The sequence below is a fragment of the Rhinatrema bivittatum genome, chromosome 2 (genome assembly GCF_901001135.1).
Source record: "Rhinatrema bivittatum chromosome 2, aRhiBiv1.1, whole genome shotgun sequence".
In the NCBI taxonomy this organism is placed as follows: Eukaryota; Metazoa; Chordata; class Amphibia; order Gymnophiona; family Rhinatrematidae; genus Rhinatrema; species Rhinatrema bivittatum.
The window spans coordinates 630,674,301-630,694,604 of record NC_042616.1 but is presented as its reverse complement, the minus strand read 5'-3'; the positions used below and the strand labels follow the sequence as shown (position 1 = coordinate 630,694,604).

The 20,304-nt window shown below is 44.6% G+C and overlaps 1 protein-coding gene across 1 annotated transcript in view; it reads left to right on the top strand.

Moving 5' to 3' along the window:
• ST18 (ST18 C2H2C-type zinc finger transcription factor) overlaps positions 1-20,304 on the top strand; it is a 367,593-nt gene that overhangs the window by 247,505 nt on the left and 99,784 nt on the right. The gene's annotated exons all lie outside the window — the stretch shown is intronic.

Sequence of the window (20,304 nt, the reverse complement as noted above, 5' to 3'; positions counted from 1 at the left end):
TAAAACTTTGGGGAGTTTTTGTAGTAGCTCTATGAAAGCAGGGCGTTATTAAGCGATCCGTGAATATGGTTACGTTAGAACCCGGAAGACACGTTTGACGGTGGAGTCGTTCCGTCCACATTTTCTTCAAGTTGAAGCAAGTTGCGAGGAGATTTGTATAGCGATATGGGAGGTTATTTGGTAGCGTTTTTTAAGGTGAGTGGGGGTATTAGAGGTGGTGGTCTCGTGAGGATGCCAATATTTTTTGGTAGTCTTGGGAGTTATTTATTATGTCTATGGGTATTTTTCAGATTATAAGCTGGTGTTCATACAACGAGTAGTTTGAAATACATTAAGCACTTTATATGAGGGGCGTGGAAAAGAAATAGACGTCCGTGTGGTGAGTCATTTGAGTCTTTATATTTGAAGTGGATAGTTTTGGTATTATTTTGAAAGAGAATATATAAATGGAGCATGTGTCCTTGGAGTGAAATTTATGCTATATCGTTTGATTTTCTCAGTGGCAAAGTCCCCCTGAGGAAGCAAACAAAGGCGAAACAAGGGCCACTTGTCGGGGTTGACTATTCAGTCTTATTCCACTTCAACAATAGAGAATCGCAAGAGAGGTTACACAGGAGACATCAGCTTGCAATGTAATTTGTATAAACGTATGTAATGTTAATAAGTATGTAAGTGGAGTGTTCCACAGGGAAGTGTTTGTTATACTATAACTGTGTTAATGATTTATACATGCTGACCTGTTGTGCTCTCTCAATGCGAATGTTTTTAAATGAATGAGTGAGAGTGTGTGTGATGTTTTATTTTTATTTTTTGGACACATTGTGAAGTTAATATTTTTGTGAATATAAATAAAAACATTAAGCTTTCCTCTTTTTTGGGATTATGTGATATTGATGAGATAGAGGAATTGGTTTCGCATCACCCAGTGTATGTACCTTATACGGTTACCTAATTTTGGGGTTTATAATTCTCACATCCATGCATCAACTGGATATTCTCCATTCTTCCTAATGTATGGTCACAATCCAAGACTACCATGAGATCTAAATCCCCTGTAAGAGGGAGACCAAGAAGCCAATACCTTAGATGACTGGATAGATGAACAGATGTACAAATGGGATGTAGCAATCAACATTGCTTCCAGAACAGCTGAAAAGACAGGTGATGTGCAAAAGCAGTATTATGACAAACGAGCCAGAGGAGATCTTCTCAGATGAGGTGATCTAGTCTTGCATTGACGACAGAGATTCTGAGGTAGACATAAAATGCAAGATTTCTAGCAAGAAAACCATATTTTGTCCAAAATGTATTTCCAAATAACACATTGCAAATTTGACTTGAAGGAGGAGGACAGTCTAAGGTTGTACACAGAGATCATGCTGCGCGATCAGGCCTGCGATCAGGCCTGCGCGATCGGCGCCCAGACCCGTCGGGGTAAGGCCTTCTTGTCTCCCCTACCCCGGCGAGCCCAGCCACCGATCGCGCCTCCAACTGCTGCTGCGCCGCCCATCCACGCGGCTCTGAGTCCCTCCCACCATCTCCAGACAGCCAATCGGGAGCAGAGAGGGAGATTTAAATTTGAGTACCCGCAGGCGCCGCCGCTTCATATTAGAGCCTACCTCCGTTGCTGCTGCTGCCGCTCTGTGCCCAGAGGGAGTGAAGGCCTGCGCGATCGGCGCCCAGACCCGTCGGGGTAAGACCTTCTTGTCTCCCCTACCCCGGCGAGCCCAGCCACCGATCGCGCCTCCAACTGCTGCTGCGCCGCCCATCCACGCGGCTCTGAGTCCCTCCCACCATCTCCAGACAGCCAATCGGGAGCAGAGAGGGAGATTTAAATTTGAGTACCCGCAGGCGCCGCCGCTTCATATTAGAGCCTACCTCCGTTGCTGCTGCTGCCGCTCTGTGCCCAGAGGGAGTGAAGGCCTGCGCGATCGGCGCCCAGACCCGTCGGGGTAAGGCCTTCTTGTCTCCCCTACCCTGGCGAGCCCAGCCACCGATCGCGCCTCCAACTGCTGCTGCGCCGCCCATCCACGCGGCTCTGAGTCCCTCCCACCATCTCCAGACAGCCAATCGGGAGCAGAGAGGGAGATTTAAATTTGAGTACCCGCAGGCGCCGCCGCTTCATATTAGAGCCTACCTCCGTTGCTGCTGCTGCCGCTCTGTGCCCAGAGGGAGTGAAGGCCTGCGCGATCGGCGCCCAGACCCGTCGGGGTAAGGCCTTCTTGTCTCCCCTACCCTGGCGAGCCCAGCCACCGATCGTGCCTCCAACTGCTGCTGCGCCGCCCATCCACGCGGCTCTGAGTCCCTCCCACCATCTCCAGACAGCCAATCGGGAGCAGAGAGGGAGATTTAAATTTCAGCACCCGCAGGCGTCGCGCGCCGAAGGAGCGCAACAAAGGGGCTGGCCCCTTTGTGCGCCCCTTCGTGCAGCCACTGAGATCTTAAGTAAGTCAAACTAATTTTCAAAGTTACCCAGAACTCTACATTCTCCATTACTTCATCTACAACCGTCCCTCAATCTCTCTCATCGTCTGCATTTCCTGCTAGCCACACTCGGACATCTCTCCAGCTTCCGCAGTCACACTCGGACTTCTCTCCAGCTTCCGCATTCAACCTCTGCTAGCCACACTCGGACATCTCTCCAGCTTCCGCATTCAGCCTCTGCTAGCCACACTCGGACATCTCTCCAGCTTCCGCATTCAACCTCTGCTAGCCACACTCGGACATCTCTCCAGCTTCCGCATTCAACCTCTGCTAGCCATACTCGGACATCTCTCCAGCTTCCGCATTCAACCTCTGCTAGCCATACTCGGACATCTCTCCAGCTTCCGCAGTCACACTCGGACATCTCTCCAGCTTCCGCATTCAGCCTCTGCTAGCCACACTCGGACATCTCTCCAGCTTCCGCATTCAACCTCTGCTAGCCACACTCGGACATCTCTCCAGCCTCCGATTTCAGCCTCTGCTAGCCACACTCGGACATCTCTCCAGCTTCCGCTTTCAGCCTCTGCTAGACACACTCGGACATCTCTCCAGATTCCGCAGTCACACTCAGACATCTCTCTAGCTTCCGCATTCTGCCTCTGCTAGCCACACTCGGACATCTCTCCAGCTACCGCATTCAGCCTCTGCTAGCCACACTCGGACATCTCTCCAGCTTCCGCTTTCAGCCTCTGCTAGCCACTCTCGGACATCTCGCCAGCTTCCGCATTCAACCTCTCCTAACCACACTCGGACATCTCTCCAGCTTCCGCATTCAGCCTTTGCAATCTACAATTAAACCACAACAAAGCTCTCTTCCACCACTAAGATGATGTCTGTTACCAACCCTCCTTCCCAAATCAGGCGCAAACACCTTATTAACATCCCCCTCTCGAAAAATAACAAAAACCTTGTATGTCTCACCTTCCTCCTCATCAGTGCTCAATCCCTATCAAAAAAACACATGTTAATCTCCGACCTACTACAAGAAAATAACCCTGACTTCCTCGCCATAACAGAATCCTGGCTAAAAAACACCGATCAAGTACTTCTGAACCACCTAGTTAACATTAACTATGACACCTTCTCAATTCCTCGCTCCTACAAAAGAGGAGGAGGCCTTTTATTTCATATAAAAAAACACCTCTCAATGAAAATGATTCCGCATAACCTCTCAAAACAATATGAAGTAGCTCTCTTCGACTCTCAATTCCTACAAGTTTGCCTTGTATATTGTCCACCCAAACTACTAAACAACAACATCTCTCCTCTCCTGGAATTCCTCATTACAAACATCAACACGAAAAAACCTTCCATCATCCTGGGTGACTTCAACCTTCACTCTGATGCCATCCCCAGTTCTCCAAACTTCGAAACCCTACTAGACTTGCTCTCAAGTCTTAACTTTACCCCCCAAGTAAACCACCCCACACATAAAGCAGGTCACGCCCTTGACTTGATTTTCACCAACAGTTTCTTCACAGACACCTCTATTTTATACACCCCAGTTCCCTGGTCAGATCACTATCTTCTATCTTTCAAGTCTCAATTGAACTACAACCTCCCTTCTAACGACAATAACAAACAAAAAATCTTCAAATACCGTCCTCCCTTTCAAACTAATCTCCTCCTTCATGAGCTGGGACATCAACTAGCGAATCTTGATCTATCAAACATAAATAACGCTATTCAATCCTGGTCTCTTATCACTGAAAAAACTGCCAATATCGTTAACCCAGAGAAAATCAAACGTCTGAAGAACAAAAAAGAAAATCTAAACCCTTGGTACAACTCCACCCTAAAAAACATGAAAATTGCTCTCAGGAAAATTGAAAAAGAATGGCAAAAAAACAAGCTCCCCTTAACTCTACAGAAGTACCGTACTCAACTAGCTGCATATAAAAAATCTATCCAAAACACAAAACGGGACTACTATGGTAAAAAAATAATAAACTCCACTAATAAATCAAAATCCTTGTTCAACATTGTAAATAACCTCATCACAGATAACGCCAAATCTACTATTCCTGTCTCCAAAAAAAACCTAAGCCAAGACTTAGCTATCTTTTTCAACGACAAAATCTCCAAAATCATAGATTCCCTCAACTCTACATCAAACTTGCCTTTGCAAATGCAAACCTCAACAAATAACATCTCTCCCTGGTTCGAATTCAGACACATATCCATTTTGGAAACTGAAAAAATGATTAAAAAAATCAACCCTGCACGACATGATTTAGACTCCATTCCCACTCGAGTTCTTAAGGAAATTGCTCATCCTTTAGCCCCAACAATTGCAGCAATCATCAACAAATCCCTAGATGAAGGTGAGCTACCTCCCATGCTTAAAATTGCCACTATCACTCCTCTTTTAAAGAAAAAATACCTCAACCCTGACGACCTTAACAATTACCGCCCAATTTCTAACCTACCCTTCTTTGCCAAATTGACTGAGAAGGCGGTACTGAAACAACTCAATGATCATTTGGATGACAACAAAATCCTTTACCCCACCCAATTTGGTTTTAGAAAAAACCACAGCACTGAAACCCTCCTACTCAACCTTTCCAATACAATTCTAAGAGGTCTTGACAACAAAAAAGGATATTTACTGATTCTTCTAGACCTCTCCGCAGCCTTCGATACGGTGGACCACAATTTGCTTATTTCTAGTCTGGAAACCATCGGTCTCGCTGAAAAAACCCTAAGTTGGTTTTCTTCCTTCCTGAAAAATAGATTTTTCAGAGTCTCTTACAACAACTCTTCTTCAAATGCCATCCCCCTCAATACTGGTGTACCACAAGGATCAGCTCTCTCTCCCATTCTGTTTAACATTTACCTTATTCCGCTATGCCATCTCCTATCCAAACTTGATATTACCTATTACATGTATGCCGATGACATTCAAATTCTCATTCCAATTTCCTCCTCCATTGAAGATTCTATGTCCAGTGCTGCATCACTCCTTGATTCAATCAGAAACATGCTACTACAGCTCAAATTATGCTTAAACATGAACAAAACCGAATGCATTCTAATCGCCAGAAATAATGTCAGACCAAAACTTATCCCACCTTTCCAATTTGACAATACCACCATCCAACTCAAAGACAACGTTAAGGACTTGGGCTTCTGGATTGATAGCGATCTAAACTATAAAATACACATCTCTTCAAAAATAAAAGAAGGATTTCACAAATTACATGTAATCAAACACCTAAAACCTCTGCTTCACCCCCATGACTTCAAAACCGCCCTTCAAACCCTTATCTTCTCTGGTCTGGACTATTGCAATTCTCTACTAATTGGCTTACCTAAATCATCCCTAAGACCCTTGCAACTTCTTCAGAATGCTGCTGCCAGAGTCCTGAAGGGTAAAAGAAAATTTGATCATATCTCACCCGTACTCAAGCAATTACAATGGCTCTCAATTGAACAAAGAATCGAATTTAAGATCCTCTCAACTTTACAGAAAGCAATATACAAAGCAGACTACACCGCACTTGATGACATCATTCATATCCAGTACTCTCCACGCACAACAAGATCAACTAGTAAACTACAGCTAGTGATTCCATCACTCCCTCATGCTAAACTCTCATCCACCAGAAACAGAGCCATTTCTATCATCGGCCCAAAACTATGGAACTCCTTACCTCAGTTCCTCACCTCCCAAGAAAACCCAAAATCTTTTAAGAAAGAACTAAAAGCCTGGCTCCTCTGCCAATCTCATACTGACAGCCTGCACAACAATCTCAAAACTTAATCCCACAGCTTCCCATATTTTGTCATTCATTCCCCCCTCTGTCTAATCTCCCTGTTTCCTACAGATATCTAAGTCTATTTTTTCATTATACTTGAACTCAGTCTATTTAATGTACCTATCCTTTGGTACATCTTATCTGCTATGCTCAATGTGTTTATCCTTTGGGATATCTTGCCCTGTTCTTATGTTTGACATGACAGTTCTCAGATTGTTAATTGTTGTTTTCTCTTCAATGTCTTCAATTAGTTTTATGTAACATGTTGTTATAATCTGTAAACCGGAGTGAAGGCTACTCTGCTCTACCTCGGTATATAAAAAAAAAAAATGCTAAATAAAATGCTAAATTATTGAGAGATCCTTTTGTCAGGGTAGAAGCAGAAGACTCCATTACAGAAGTCAGAGAAGTATGGCCTACAATTCCAGCTTTTCGAGATTGTGACATATTGTACACACTTTTAGAAACTTCTTCACTGTCCACAAACAATCAGAAGACCAATTAGAACATGCTTCTATGAGAGTTAGTGGTACTGGAGATGAGTTGGGAATGCCATTTGTTAAGGAAGACCTGACAATGAAAGCATTCCAGATCAGATTGAGTCTGCGATCAGACACTCTTCCTGAGTAAATAGAGGGAGACCTTCCACATATTTGTGTAGAACTATTATTTTAAATGACTTGAATACTGGCTAACATTCACAGCTAAAAATGTGGTGCTCTTAAGTATCCAAAAATAGGACTAAGCTGACAAAGCATAAAATGATTCTAAAGTTTTCTTGAGAAATGGTTTCTCAAGGAGGCTAACTTTGATTGTATAAATCCAAGAGTATTGATATATGTGTTAAATGGCAAAATTGTTGATTTAGTACTATAAGGGCTCATACATGTTATATTGGTGAATAAATGATTTTAAGGAGAATAAGGAAAGATGGTACAAATAAAATGTCAGGACAACATTTCACCAGGTGAGTTGAAGTGTAAATAAGTGAAAAAATACTTCCATTCTGTATGCCTGGTTGAAGGAAATCCCAGAAATGCTGCAGTGTTTAAAAACAAAGAAAGACAGGCTGAGAGAGCCAGCCAATGTCTTTCTTGTCTCATTCATGTCTGAGTACCTTCTACAGTTCTGAAAGGACAGCAAAACCAGGCTACAGCCAAGTCAGAAATCAGACCAGAAGGGATAAAGCTCCTTTTGTTGCAGAGGAAGAAGGTCACACAGAAAAGAAAGAAAACAGCCAAAAAGAGAGTGCATGGAGAAAGTTGCAGTTGTACCTTTTGAATCAGCCGGGTCTGCAGTGAAGGTAAAAAAGGAAGTGACATCAGCACAGATCTCCAGTAATGTAAATCATTCTGGAAAAACCAGAACAAAAGTATTGAAACCAGTGGCAGCCTACATGTGAGCAAGCATTGAGAAATCCCTTCATATAATTTTTATTTCAAAATGAAGCTTTATGAAAGTTTTAGAAGATTAAGTTTGATGGTGTTTCACAGGAAGCAGTTGGAACCAGTACAAATCTATGGGAGGTCAAGGAGCTGCACCAATCATCTGGCACCACAAGGTTCCATGTGTCAGTAGTTCCCCTGTGACAGACTAATTTGCATAGATGCTGACATTAGCTCAAGAAAGCCTCATGCATAGTTTTTTTTATTAAAAGGCTGTACAAGGATTAACGAGCTGTGAGTTGACTGTGTTTCATAAAGGTTTAGTGCTGTGTTTAATTAAAGTTCCAACTGGATGATATTAATTGTCAAACTTCTGCCATCTTAAGGAGGTTATAAAGGAGTCCAGTAAGAAGTATTAAAGAATATACTAGCTCTATGTGAAGAACTATTTTTTGTTGTGTGACCTCATTCAGGACAGTAATCCTTTTGGGGGGGAAAAAAGCCACATGCAGAAAGAAACTGGTATTGTGCAGAGGCAGGAGCTTACAGCTGGAGCTCTGCCTTGGAATCAGGGGAAAAGAAGAAAACCCTGTTTGTCTGAGACAGAAATAGTGGTAACAGAGAGAGAAAAATCTATCATTGTCAAAACCCGAGCAAGTCAAAGAGTGGAGTAGATTGTGAAAATAAGAAAATCCACTATCAAGGTAAGGAAGAAGTACAGACAGAGTTAAAAAATAATTAAATGAACAGGAACATGGAATTTACCTGTTCTTTCCAGGAGTGATTTATAATTTAAAATGTGACTGGGAAAACTGTAAAGTCCAGGTTCCAAGCAGAAGGGGAGAATTAAGTACATGAGTGTTGCATAGCTCTGAAGCCAGATATCACCCAGTGTGAAACCTTTCTTCTTGCGCCAGAGATGGACCCTTGGGCCGAGGTGTGGTTGACGCAACCCAGAGGTAGGGACCTACGGGTCCCCACCGTCGGCAGGCGGTGTGGCCTGATGGACAGAGGCTAGCTGGAGCTTCACTAATACCAGCCCTCATTCCCTGTGGGTTGAGCCTTTGGGTGCCGGGGCCGGCTGGATTTAGGTGGGCCTCTGTATGTAGTTGATGTGGAGATCGGGTTCAGCCCAGAGACAGCAGGTGAGAGGTGGTACAGTCTTACACTGGACAAGGTAGTGTCCTGGAGACTCAGGCGCCAAAGGAATGGAGGCAGAGGGGGCACCAGAGCAAAAGCAGGCCGAAGCCTGAATAGACTAAGTGCAGGAAGTAAGCTGAAGAGGCGTCGAGGAACAGGCTTGAGTCAGGGCTGGTGGCAATTCAGAGGCAGTGGCAAGCAAGGCTGAGGTCTGATCACGGAGACAGTCAAGCATAGTCAAATGATGCGGAGGTCTGGGTCTGGAGAGAGGCAACAGCATAGTCAGGCAAAGCAGAGGTCTGGGTCTGGAGACAGGCAACAGCATAGTCAGGCGAAGCAGAGGTCTGGGTCTGGAGATAAGCAATAGCGTAGTCAGGTGAAGCAAAGTCAAAGTCCATGTAGGCAATCCGAGGTATTGAGCAAGACAGGAACCAGGAACAAACGAGGAACAGGAACGCAGGAGTGAGACGAATCTCGCGAGATTTCCGGACCTCGCTGAACGACCTCCTGCAGTCGATCTCCTGCCGGCGCCATTTTCCGTACGGACAATGGCGCCGGCCATACGCATATGGCCGGCGCCATTTTCCGTACGGAAAACGATTCGCGGCAGGAAATCACTCCTTGACCCCCGCTGGACCCCCAGGAACTTTTGGCCAGCTTGGGGGGGCCTCCTGACCCCCACAAGACTTGCCAAAAGTCCAGCGGGGGCCGGAATGACCTCTTGCGTCGAATCGTTTTCGTCTATGGCTGCCGCCATTTTGTGGCGGCCATTTTGAAAAATGGCGCCGGCTGAAGACCTCACGATCTAGTGTGCCGGTTTTCGTGCTCTCCCCCTTCCCCCGATTTAGCCACGGACCGCCGCTACGGAGGACTCCCAGGTAATTTAATGCATTTGGGGGGGGGGGTTCGGGATGGTGGGGGATTTAATTTAAAGGGTCGGGGGTGGGTTTTAGGGGGTTTTAGTGTGCCGGTTTTCCTGCCCTCCCCCTTCCCCCGATTTACGATTTTTTGACGATAAATCGGGGGAATTGGTATTGTATCGTGGCCCTAATGATTTTTGACGATTTAAAATATATCGGACGATATTTTAAATCGTCAAAAAATGATTCACATCCCTAGTGTGCACGCCTAGGGAGGGGCGCGGCACCGAGTAGCAGCGTCTCTCTACGGGCCACGCAGAGAGGCCCGACGAGAAACAATGGACGTGGTGGCTGGACTGGGAATGCCAAGGACTGCAGCTGGGCCGGAGGCATCGGGGAAGGCCTGAGGACGGAGCTGACGGCCCGCCGCCGCCAGCGAGGAGGAACCAGGAGCTGGGGTCACTGTAGAAAGGTGAGGGGGCCGTGCCGCGGGTCTGCCGTGGATGTCATGCATAACATTTCTGCCAGAAGGGAGAAAGGGGAAAAAGCTGGATTGAAACAGTGAGAAGTGACTTTACCCCATTTTGCCTTCTATATAACGACATGTAATTCCACTGAAGAAAAATCAGTGTTTTGAGGCAGTATTACTATTTGGTGAGCAGTTAAAAGACATTAGGCAGGACAATTTTTTTTTTACCAATCCAGGCAAAAGCAAGACTTCTAAAAGAGATTCCAAATTTAGACAAACTCCTCCCTGAAAAAGGAATGAGTGGGACATTTTAAAAGATTGACTGGAAAAATTATTTAAAATATTTTCTGTTCCCACAGGAAGAAAAAGGAACAGTAGTTAAGGACTATTGCTTATTCTTTGATTTTATTAGTTAGAATTTCAGTACATGGTTGGTTCCTATTAGGGATGTGAATCGTGTGCCCGATCGTTTTAACGATCGGGTTCGGCTGGGGGGGTGGGGGAAATCTGATCGTTAGAGATGTGAATTGGGATCGGTTCCGATTCCAATTCACATCACTAATTTTTTTTAGTGAGGCCCGCGCCGATAAAAAAAAAAACCCCACCCGACCCTTTAAAAGGGGCAAAGGTAGCACCGGCGCCATTTTGAATACTGGCAATACGGCCCGAATGCAGGAGGTCGTTCCCGTCCTCCGCTGGACTTTTGGCAAGTCTTGTGGGGGTCAGGAGCCCCCCCCCAAGCTGGCCAAAAGTCCCTGGGGGTCCAGCGGGGGTACGGGAGCGATCTCCTGCACTCGGGCCGTATTGCCAATATTCAAAATGGCGCCGGCGCTACCTTTGCCCTGTCACATGGTAAGGGCAAAGGGCCATCGGTGCCATTTTTTTTAGTGCAGCTGATGGCCTGGGAATGGGAGATCGCTGCCCGCGGCCCCCCTGGACCACCAGGTATGTGTAAAAAGTTTGGGGGGGGGGGTCGGGAGAGTGGGGGAGGCTAAGAAGGTAATTTTAAAGGGTCAGGTGGGTTTTTTTATCGTGCCATAGGCGCCATTTATATTAGTGGCAGCCAAAATGGCGCCGATGGCCCGAGAGCAGGAGATCGCGCCGGGACCCCCCCACTGGACCACCAGGTAATTTAAAACATTTTGGGGGGGTTCGGGAGGGTGGGGGATTTGTTTTAAAGGGTCGGGGTGGGTTTAGGGGTTATTTTGGTGTGCCGGTTTTCCTGCCCTCCCCCCCTCTCCCGATTTACGATTTTTCATGATAAATCGGGGGAATTTCTATTGTATCGCGACTCTAACGATTTTTGACGATTTAAAAATTATCTGATGATATTTTTAAATCGTCAAAAAACGATTCACATCCCTAGTTCCTATTACACACATAATAGGGCCACATTGTTAGATTGCTGGATGATATATGGCGAGAGGCAGATAGTTTCTCTTTTTGATTTCTTAAAGTCAGGCTATTAATTTCCTGGAAAGTGACCAAAGAGAAGAGGAGAGCGTGGAAAATATAGGGGTGCTTCACTCTCAATCAGCGCCACAAGCACCTATTTGGAGCATCAGAGACAACACACCCTGCATCCTACAGCTAAGTTGGCACTCTCACAACAGCCTAAGTCTGACCAGATACTAGTGACATTCACTCAAAAACAAATAAATACGTAACAGAATTACATGAAGAAAATTATACTTTTATAAGAGCACATGTTAAAAAATACTGCAATTTAGAGAGCAGTACAAAGCCTCAATTTCAGAGGATGCATTGGTGTTAAGTAAAATACAGTACAAAGAACAAAAGTGGACAATATTGTGACTTGCCTGAATAACTGTTTTGAATGCGTCTTACTTCTTTTGAGAGAGATTTAGAAGAAACTGCTAATTACTATACTGACATAGGCCTAGATTTATTAAAAAGCAGTAAATATCACATGTGATATAAAAAAAGGCATGTTCTATGGTAATAGCCTATTTATCACAATGTGTGTTATCTTAGTGCTTTGCATAGGTATTACTGCAAATTCTGTTAACTTTTCATACACAATAATGCTGCAAAGTGCTCATTTTACCACTGGGGGGGTGGGGAGAGAGGGAGAGAGAGAGAGAGAGAGAGAGAGAGAGAGAGAGAGAGAGACTATCTACAAGGTCCTTGTAGTATTTAGCTATTTATGCTACTATAGGAGGCCCACCTAGTAACTCGAGGTGAAGATTAGGAAGTAGTATACATGCAGAGTGAGACGTAAAAACAGAACAGTACACTCTTGTGAATATTTGATGTCCTTTGGAGTGAGGAAACTCACACAAAGCTGAGATTGTATCTGCATGTAAAAGTGGCCCCTAACCCCTACACTACTACCTAATCTTCACCTCGAGTTACTAGGTGGGCCTCCTATAGTAGCATAAATAGCTAACTACTACAAGGACCTTGCAGATAGTCTCTCTCTCTCTCTCTCTCTCTCTCTCTCTCTCTGTAAGGTGTAGTTAATTTTGGTGTTAAAACTGTGCGTTATGGCTTCATGAAGCCAGCCCACTTTCACAAAATTCCTGCCCCTGACTGTGCCCCAAACCCTCCCCTTTTAAAAATTAGCATTGCATCATGTGTTATGGTGCTTTTTGCATGCGAAAATGCCATAACGCAAGTTGATAAATGACCCTATTAGTTGGTAAAGATTGTTCTGATAAATCCTCTGATATCTCAATTGCAAACGATTTAAACTGAATTGCATCTGCTGTTGAACCTGGTTTTAACATCATTGCCAGCTGGTTACATTTTTATTATTTGCATTTCATAATTGTTACCACAATAAAGTTTTTGTTAATTTTAAATGATTCTTTCCCACATAATATCTTCCTTACTTCCTGCTTCCCTTCCCAACCTCCAGAGCTCCACTGGTTCCCATTTCTTCTAAGTTACCCAGTTGGGAAGAGGGCAACATGTGGAACTCCTTTAGTTGCAACTCAACTGCAGTACCATCAACCTACCCCACTGGCACTCAGATACTCGAACCACCAAAGTAGAAGAGAGTTGCCATTTCCACCATTTTGCAGCTAAAGGTGGCTACATTAATATGGCATTGGTTAAGGGGATTAGTTGAAGGTTTCAATTTATTGATGATGTTAATGGTGTCAGATTCAGGAAAGTTATCAAAACGTTTCCAGGTTGGGCCATCAGAGTTCGGATCATTTGATTCTTCAGTATGGGAGGTGTAAAGGTTCTGTTTATAGTTTCTCTCTTGTTGGTGAAGTAGGAAGTGAAATTCTCCATGATGTTCATCCCCAGGAGTGTGGGTGGGAGAATAGAGGGGGCTGAGCTGTAATTAATAACTTTCTTTATGGAGGCATATAATTCTCTGGGAGGTGTTTAGTGTACCTGTCAGTTTCGTGTAAATATATGATTTCTTTGCAGAGCTGATGGTTTCTTGGTATGTTGCAAGTTTATCATTGTGTAGTATCGCTTTTCTATGAGATGAGGGAGTGGTAGACGAGGTGGTACACCAGTTACATATTTGGAGAGAGTTACCAGCCTCAATGATGGGGAGGAATGCACTTTTCAAAATGGCTTTATTTCCTAAATGCTTGTACAGGTTATAAATGCTTCACTGCTGTCTAAAGAATGATGACTTGATTACTATTAAATCTATTTTTACAAACTTTTTATGGCAGCGACAACAACATAAAATAGCAAATGGAAAACTAGTTAGAAGCAAGGCTTGGGAAGGAATCGATACTCCTAACTTTAAATAGTGTACTGTACTTGCCAATTGTGGTATTTTGGAGAACAAATTAATGGGAAACTTAAATATGATACCTTACCATTAAAGAAGAGATCAGTGCACTATTTGCCTCATTGGGACTGAGTCATCTTTCCAATACTCAGTTCTCGCTAGATTTGTGAGATAATATGTTATGGAAATCCTTGTCTGCATGGAGTTTGAGAATGTCATCCAGCATATCATTTCTTTCTCCCATACAAGCTAATCCTTGTTTTTTACTGGGAATAGGCAATATTATATTTAGAGTTTGGACCATTCATGTCTTAACTAATATTCGACAGTTAATAGATGAGGAAACAGGAAATGTTATGAGTTTTTCACAATTGCAGAGAGCATATCAACTTACACACAAACATTTCTTTGGATAGCTACAAATCCAACATTATGGGGTAGATTTTCAAAGGGGTATGCGCGTAGGATTCGCACATACCCCCCAAAAACCTACTCCAAACCCCCCTGCGCGTGCCGAGCCTATTTTGCATAGGCTCGGTGGCACGCGCAAGCCCCGGGACACGTGTAAGTCCCGGGGCTTGCATGGAGGGGCGTGTCGGGGGCATGCCGGGAGTGACGCGGTGTATCAGGGGCATGTCGAGAGTGACGCCGCGTTTCGGGGGCGGCGCCACGGGCGTGGTTTTGGCCCAGGGCGTTCCGGGGGCATGGCCGTGGCCTCCAGACCAGCCCCCGGGACCAGAACATGGAGCGGGGCAGCCGGCCGGCGCTCCATGCTTCCAGCAGGCATAACTTTGCCGACAAAGGTAGGGGGGTGTTTAGATAGGGCCGGGGGGGGGGGGGGGGGTTAGGTAGGAGAAGGGAAGGGAAGGTGCGGGGGGGGGTGGAAGGAAAGTTCCCTCTGAGGCCGCTCCGATTTCGGAGAGGCCTCGGAGGGAACGGAGGCAGGCTGCGCAGCTTGGCGCCGACCCTGGATTTTAATGGATACGCACTGCTACGCGTGTATCTATTAAAATCCCGCATACTCTTGTTCGCGCACCAGGCGCGAACAACAGTACGCGTGTGCGCAGATTTATAAAATCTGCCTCTATATCTTCAGCTTGAAACTTACTCCTAAACAAACAAAAAATGAGATTAAAGTTAACCTGGAGATGGAGCAAACAGCAAGGGGAATGAACTTTATTTCTCAGTGATATGGCTTTTTTATAGGACATGATGAGCTGAAAGATTTGGAGGACTATTGGTCCAGAGAAGTGGGAGTATCATATTCATTCGATCAATTTCGTGCTTTATTTCAAGATGTACATAAATTACCAGTAGCAATACACGACTAGGAAATGCAATATAAAATGATATATCACTGTCAAGTGAATAGGATATATCTATTTAAAATGAGATTGGCAGAAATGGATGAATGTCATAAATGTACAATTAAACAGGGCCCTTTTGTACGTTTTCCTTATTTGTCATAAAAACTACCCATTCTGGTAGGAAGTGATACTATGGTTGACTAAATGCATAAATATAGCATTACCATTTCAAAGTGATATTTTGTTATTATGGGATCTGAAGGCGATACAGCCCATTTTACAAGCTTTTCCTAAAGGACCCTCTTTATTCCTTGTTAGTGGTGCCCCAATGCATTCTCAGAGAATGGATAACTGATAATTCTCCTTCATTTTCTATGGCGGGAAAACATGAATTCTCTTATGCAAATGGAATGGTTTGATGTAAATCTTTTGGCAAGAAAAGTGTCTGCAGATTATGTTCAGCATGGAAACATTTTTTTTTCTGTCCTCAATGTGAATGATCGCAATATATTACAAACGATGGGATATTCCACAGGTTGGAAGGTAAATAAAAGGGTCCTGGAGATAAACTTTCACTTCTAAAAGACAGATCTAAAGTGTAAGAGGGATGTATGGAAGTGCACGTGGTATGAATGTTTAGTTGGTGAAAAGAATTTATTATTATTATTTTTGAAAATGGTGTGATGAAGGTTGTTATAACTTTTCATGTATATGAAGAAACATATATCTGTACTGCTGGTTATGATATTGTGCGCCTGAGCACTTTTTATATGTTGATTTTTATCAAACCACAGCAAAACAAATAAAAAATAAATAAACCTTACCTTCTTTTGAGGATTGCTGCCTTCAGAACAGCTGTTCTGTTTTCTTCCAATACCACAAGGCTGTTGCTGGGTTTGAACCCCAAGGTGCTTGACCTTCTGCACTGTTCTCACAGTCTCATGAGAATAGCATGGGAGTTCGGGCACCAAATATGCTGAGATTGAGAGCCACCCTTGCTGCCAGAAAAAACTAAACAGCTGTTCTGGAGGCAGTGCTAGCAGCAGAGAAGGTCAGGAGAGAGTGTATATTGGAGGAACAGAAGCAGGAGCCATACTTAGGGCTGATGGGAGTATCACTGGCTCCCAGGCTTTACAATGAATACCACTCTAATAATTTGAGTAACGCTGATCTTGGGGAATACTTTAAGATTCACAGGGTCAATAACAAAAGATATCAGGGCTAAGTGTCCTGCGCAATCACAATCCACCTTCTTCAAGCTCCATTTTCATCAGGGTGGGAATAGGGTTATCCTTCAGGGCCCAAAGCATTAAATGTGGCAATCACCAAGTGCATTTAAAAGAAACAGAAGGTCATTTGATTGGTGTTCCAACATAAAGTATTTCCTGAGGTACTTATGAGATAAGAGGAATCTGACACAGAATACACTTTTGCTTTAGTAAATTCACAGTTTAGAAATAAATACTTACATCGGCAACTGTATGGACCTTCCTCTCTGTTATTGGTGACCCGCTTGATCTTTTTTTTAAAATATAGGACCTCCAAAAGCTATTCCAACTGGAACAGAGGGACAGTCAAGACTCTGTACAACAGAGACTCCCTCCAATATAGAGTTCCCTGTAAATGGTACTTGAATAATCTGAGGCTTTGTTGGATTCTTTTCTTTATATTCACTCCTCTGTTTCTCTTTTGTACTAATTAAGCACCTACTTGACTCTTTGGTGTATACTGGTTGGGTATAGGCTGTGAATAAACACTTTAAGGTGAATTTTAAAAGCCCAACAAGTGCATCAGTTAGGGGATGTATAAACATGTTGGGCTGGCGCGCACCGAGCGGATTTTAAAGTTGGTCGGATATGCACGTACTTGCCACTGTGTGCACAAATGAAAAGTTGTGAAAAGGTGTAGGGCATGGCATAGTCTGGGCAAGGCATGGGCTTTCTGGGATTGTATGTATGCCGAGGTCTCCTGCCACAGTAGAACTTTACTTCTACTATGGATGACGTGTACAATGTAAAACAAAGAAATCTAGGCAGATCAGCGGGATTTTAAAGTTTGGGTCTAACAGGGGGATAGGAGGCTTTAAAACTGAGGGGGGGGGGGGGGGGGGAGTTGGAAGTCCTATCCCTTAACTAGGCAAACTGGGAACGAACTGGGAAAACAAGCAATGGCGTTGGAGCGTGCACCTTTTAAAATCTCCCAACTTACATGTAGAAGCAGTATTTGAGCGCACAGGCACGCGCTCCCTTAAACTTGCACGTGCTCAAGATTTTTTATAACGTGTGCATACACATGCATTTGTTATAAAATGACCACATCCTTGGGTGCGGGCTGAAGAATGCACGCACGCTTTGAAAGTTACCATTCCTATGGGTGCCACATCTTTTCATCTCTCTCTCCTGCTTCCACTGGATTCTGGATAAGTATCTTTATGTTTTCCATGAGTGGGCTTTTGTGTTTTCCCTGTGGGCTTTGACTGTCTCGGGCTAAGAGAAACAGATGGGAAATAAGTTCTTGAAGAAAAAGATGAAAAGAAGGAAGGAAAAACTTCATTTCAATTGCAGATCCAAAATAAGGAATCTTTTCTTTTTTTTTTTTTTTTATTTATACTTTATTAACTTTTCAAATTTTACAATAACAAATATATTCTTTGCCATCATGAAATCTAAGTGCTTTAACAATTAGAAACAACACCATATACATATATTAATATTAGTATTCTCTATACAGAGACCTTCTGTCAATTCTAGCACTAACACATTATAGAGGAAATAATGGGGGGGGGGGGGGGGGGGGGGGGGGTATTAGAAATCACAGAGGAGTTTTAATGTGGAAATAAAACATATAATGATCAAGCGAGTGCCAACTTCTTAATTATTAACCCGTCATGATGTTTCAACTGTTACTGGATGTCTAGCACTTAAGAAATCTCTCAGTTGAGGTGTATCAAAGAAAATATAAGTAGAAATACCCTTGTAAATGTGTTATAGGAATCTTTTCTAACCTCAAAATCAATCAGAAACTCTCTGAAATCTCCACAAATCCGTTTAGCCCTGAATTTGGTCTAGAATTTCTCCAGGAAAATGGGAATTGAAAAAATGCTTCTCTCTCTTAAACTTTCAACCCAAAAATCCACAATTCCTCTAGAGGCCCCTGTCTTATATAACAGCCTCATATAGAAAGGCTGTGGCAGAGATGATAAGTTTTTCTCTCTCCTTCTCTAAATCCATAGGGGCAGATTTTAAAAGCCCTGCACATGTAAATCTGGCTGGATTTAGGCGCGCAAGGGGGGTTACGCGCGCTGAGCCTATTTTGCATAGCCCCAGCAACGCGCGCAAGCCCCGGTACGCGTGTAAGTCCCAGGGCTTGAAAAAATGGGCAGGGCGAGGACAGGGCGGTCCGGGGGCAGGGCATGGGCGTGGCCAGAGGCCTCTCCACTGCTGCTGTGCTGGGGGATCGTGCGCTGGCACTCGGCCGGCGCGCAACCTACGCCTGCCCAGAGGAAGGCGTAAATAAGAAAACAAAGGTGGGGGGGATTTAGGTAGGGCTGGGGGGCGGGTTAGATAGGGGAAGGGAGGGGAAGGTGCGGGGGGGGGCAGAAGGAAAGTTCCCTCCGAGGCCGCTCTGATTTCAGAGCGGCCTCGGAGGGAACGGGGAAAGCCATTGGGGCTCCCCTAGGGCTCGGCGCGCGCAAGGTGCACAAGTGTGCACCCCCTTGCGTGCGCCGACCCTGGATTTTATAACATGTGCGCGGCTGCGTGCGCATGTTATAAAATTGGGCGTAGATATTAAAATCCGGCCCATAGCTTTTCTACATGGCCACACCTTCCTAGGGATCCCAATGCGGTCCTACATATGTATCAATGCCATCTACAAAGGAGTCCACACATCTAAAGGACAGAGTAACTCTACTTCTTTTCCATTTCTCTGTCATATTTAGGCCTCACTGTCTTGGATAACTGATCCTGGCTAAGCACTACATCTCCAGTAGTTCTTCTCCATTCAAGAGCTTTATTTCCAGGAAGTGACACAATATGTTGACAACAATGCAGCAAATTAAACCCAAGTCTGAATAATAGAGATGTGAATTGTGTGCCAGATCGTCTTAACGATCAGATTCGGCTGGGGGAGGGGGGGAAGGGAATCTGATCGTTAAGATATGTGAATTGGAATCGTTTCCGATTCCAATTCACATCGCTAATTTCTTTTTTAGGGAGGCCCGCGCCGCCAAAAAAAAAAAAAACCCACCCGACCCTTTAAATCAATGGCGCCGGCCATCCAGTGCTCCTACCATGTGACAGGGGCCGGCCAATGGCACGGATACCCTGTCACATGGTAAAGGGCAAAGGGGCATCGGCGCCATTTTCTTTTAGAACAGCTGATGCCTGGGAATGGGAAATCTTTCCCCGAGGCCCCCCTGGATCTCTCCTCTCACCCCGAGGCCCCCCTGGATCTCTCCCCGAGGCCCCCTGAGCCCCCCCTGGACCACCAGGTAATTTTAAAAGGTTTTGGGGGGGTCGGGAGGGGGGGTCGATTTAAAGGGTCAGGTGTTTTTTGGTTTTTTTTTAGCGGCACGGGCCTCCCTAAAAAAAAAGGGTCGGGAGGGTTAGGGGGGTCGATTTAAAGGGTCGGGTGTTTTTTTTTTTTATCGGGCTATCGGCGCCATTTTAATTAGTGGCAGCCAAAATGGCACCGATGGCCCGAGAGCGGGATATCGTGCCGGGACACCCCCCCCCTATCGCGCCGGGACCCCCCCCCCCCCCCACTGGACCACCAGGTAACTTAACATTTTGGGGGGGTTCAGGAGGGTGGGGGAGGGTAAGGAATTGGTTTTAAAGAGTTGGGGTGGGTTTAGGGGTTGTTTTGGTGTGCCGGTTTTCCCGCTCTCCCCCAAATAATTCCCATGGCCTATTTAACGATACAATACAAATGCCCCTGACAATAAATCGGGGGCATTTGTATTGTATCGTGCACTCTAACGATTTAGAACTATTTTAAAATTATCTGACAATTTTAATCGTTCAAAAACGATTCACATCCCTACTGAATAATTCCTGTTTATCGAAGCCTGCTTGCTGTGGGTCATGGGCTAATGCTATGAGGCCACTGCATATGCCACAGGCCATACTTAACCTGTCACTTTCCTCTTTCCTGAAGCCCCAATGTCTCCAGTGTCT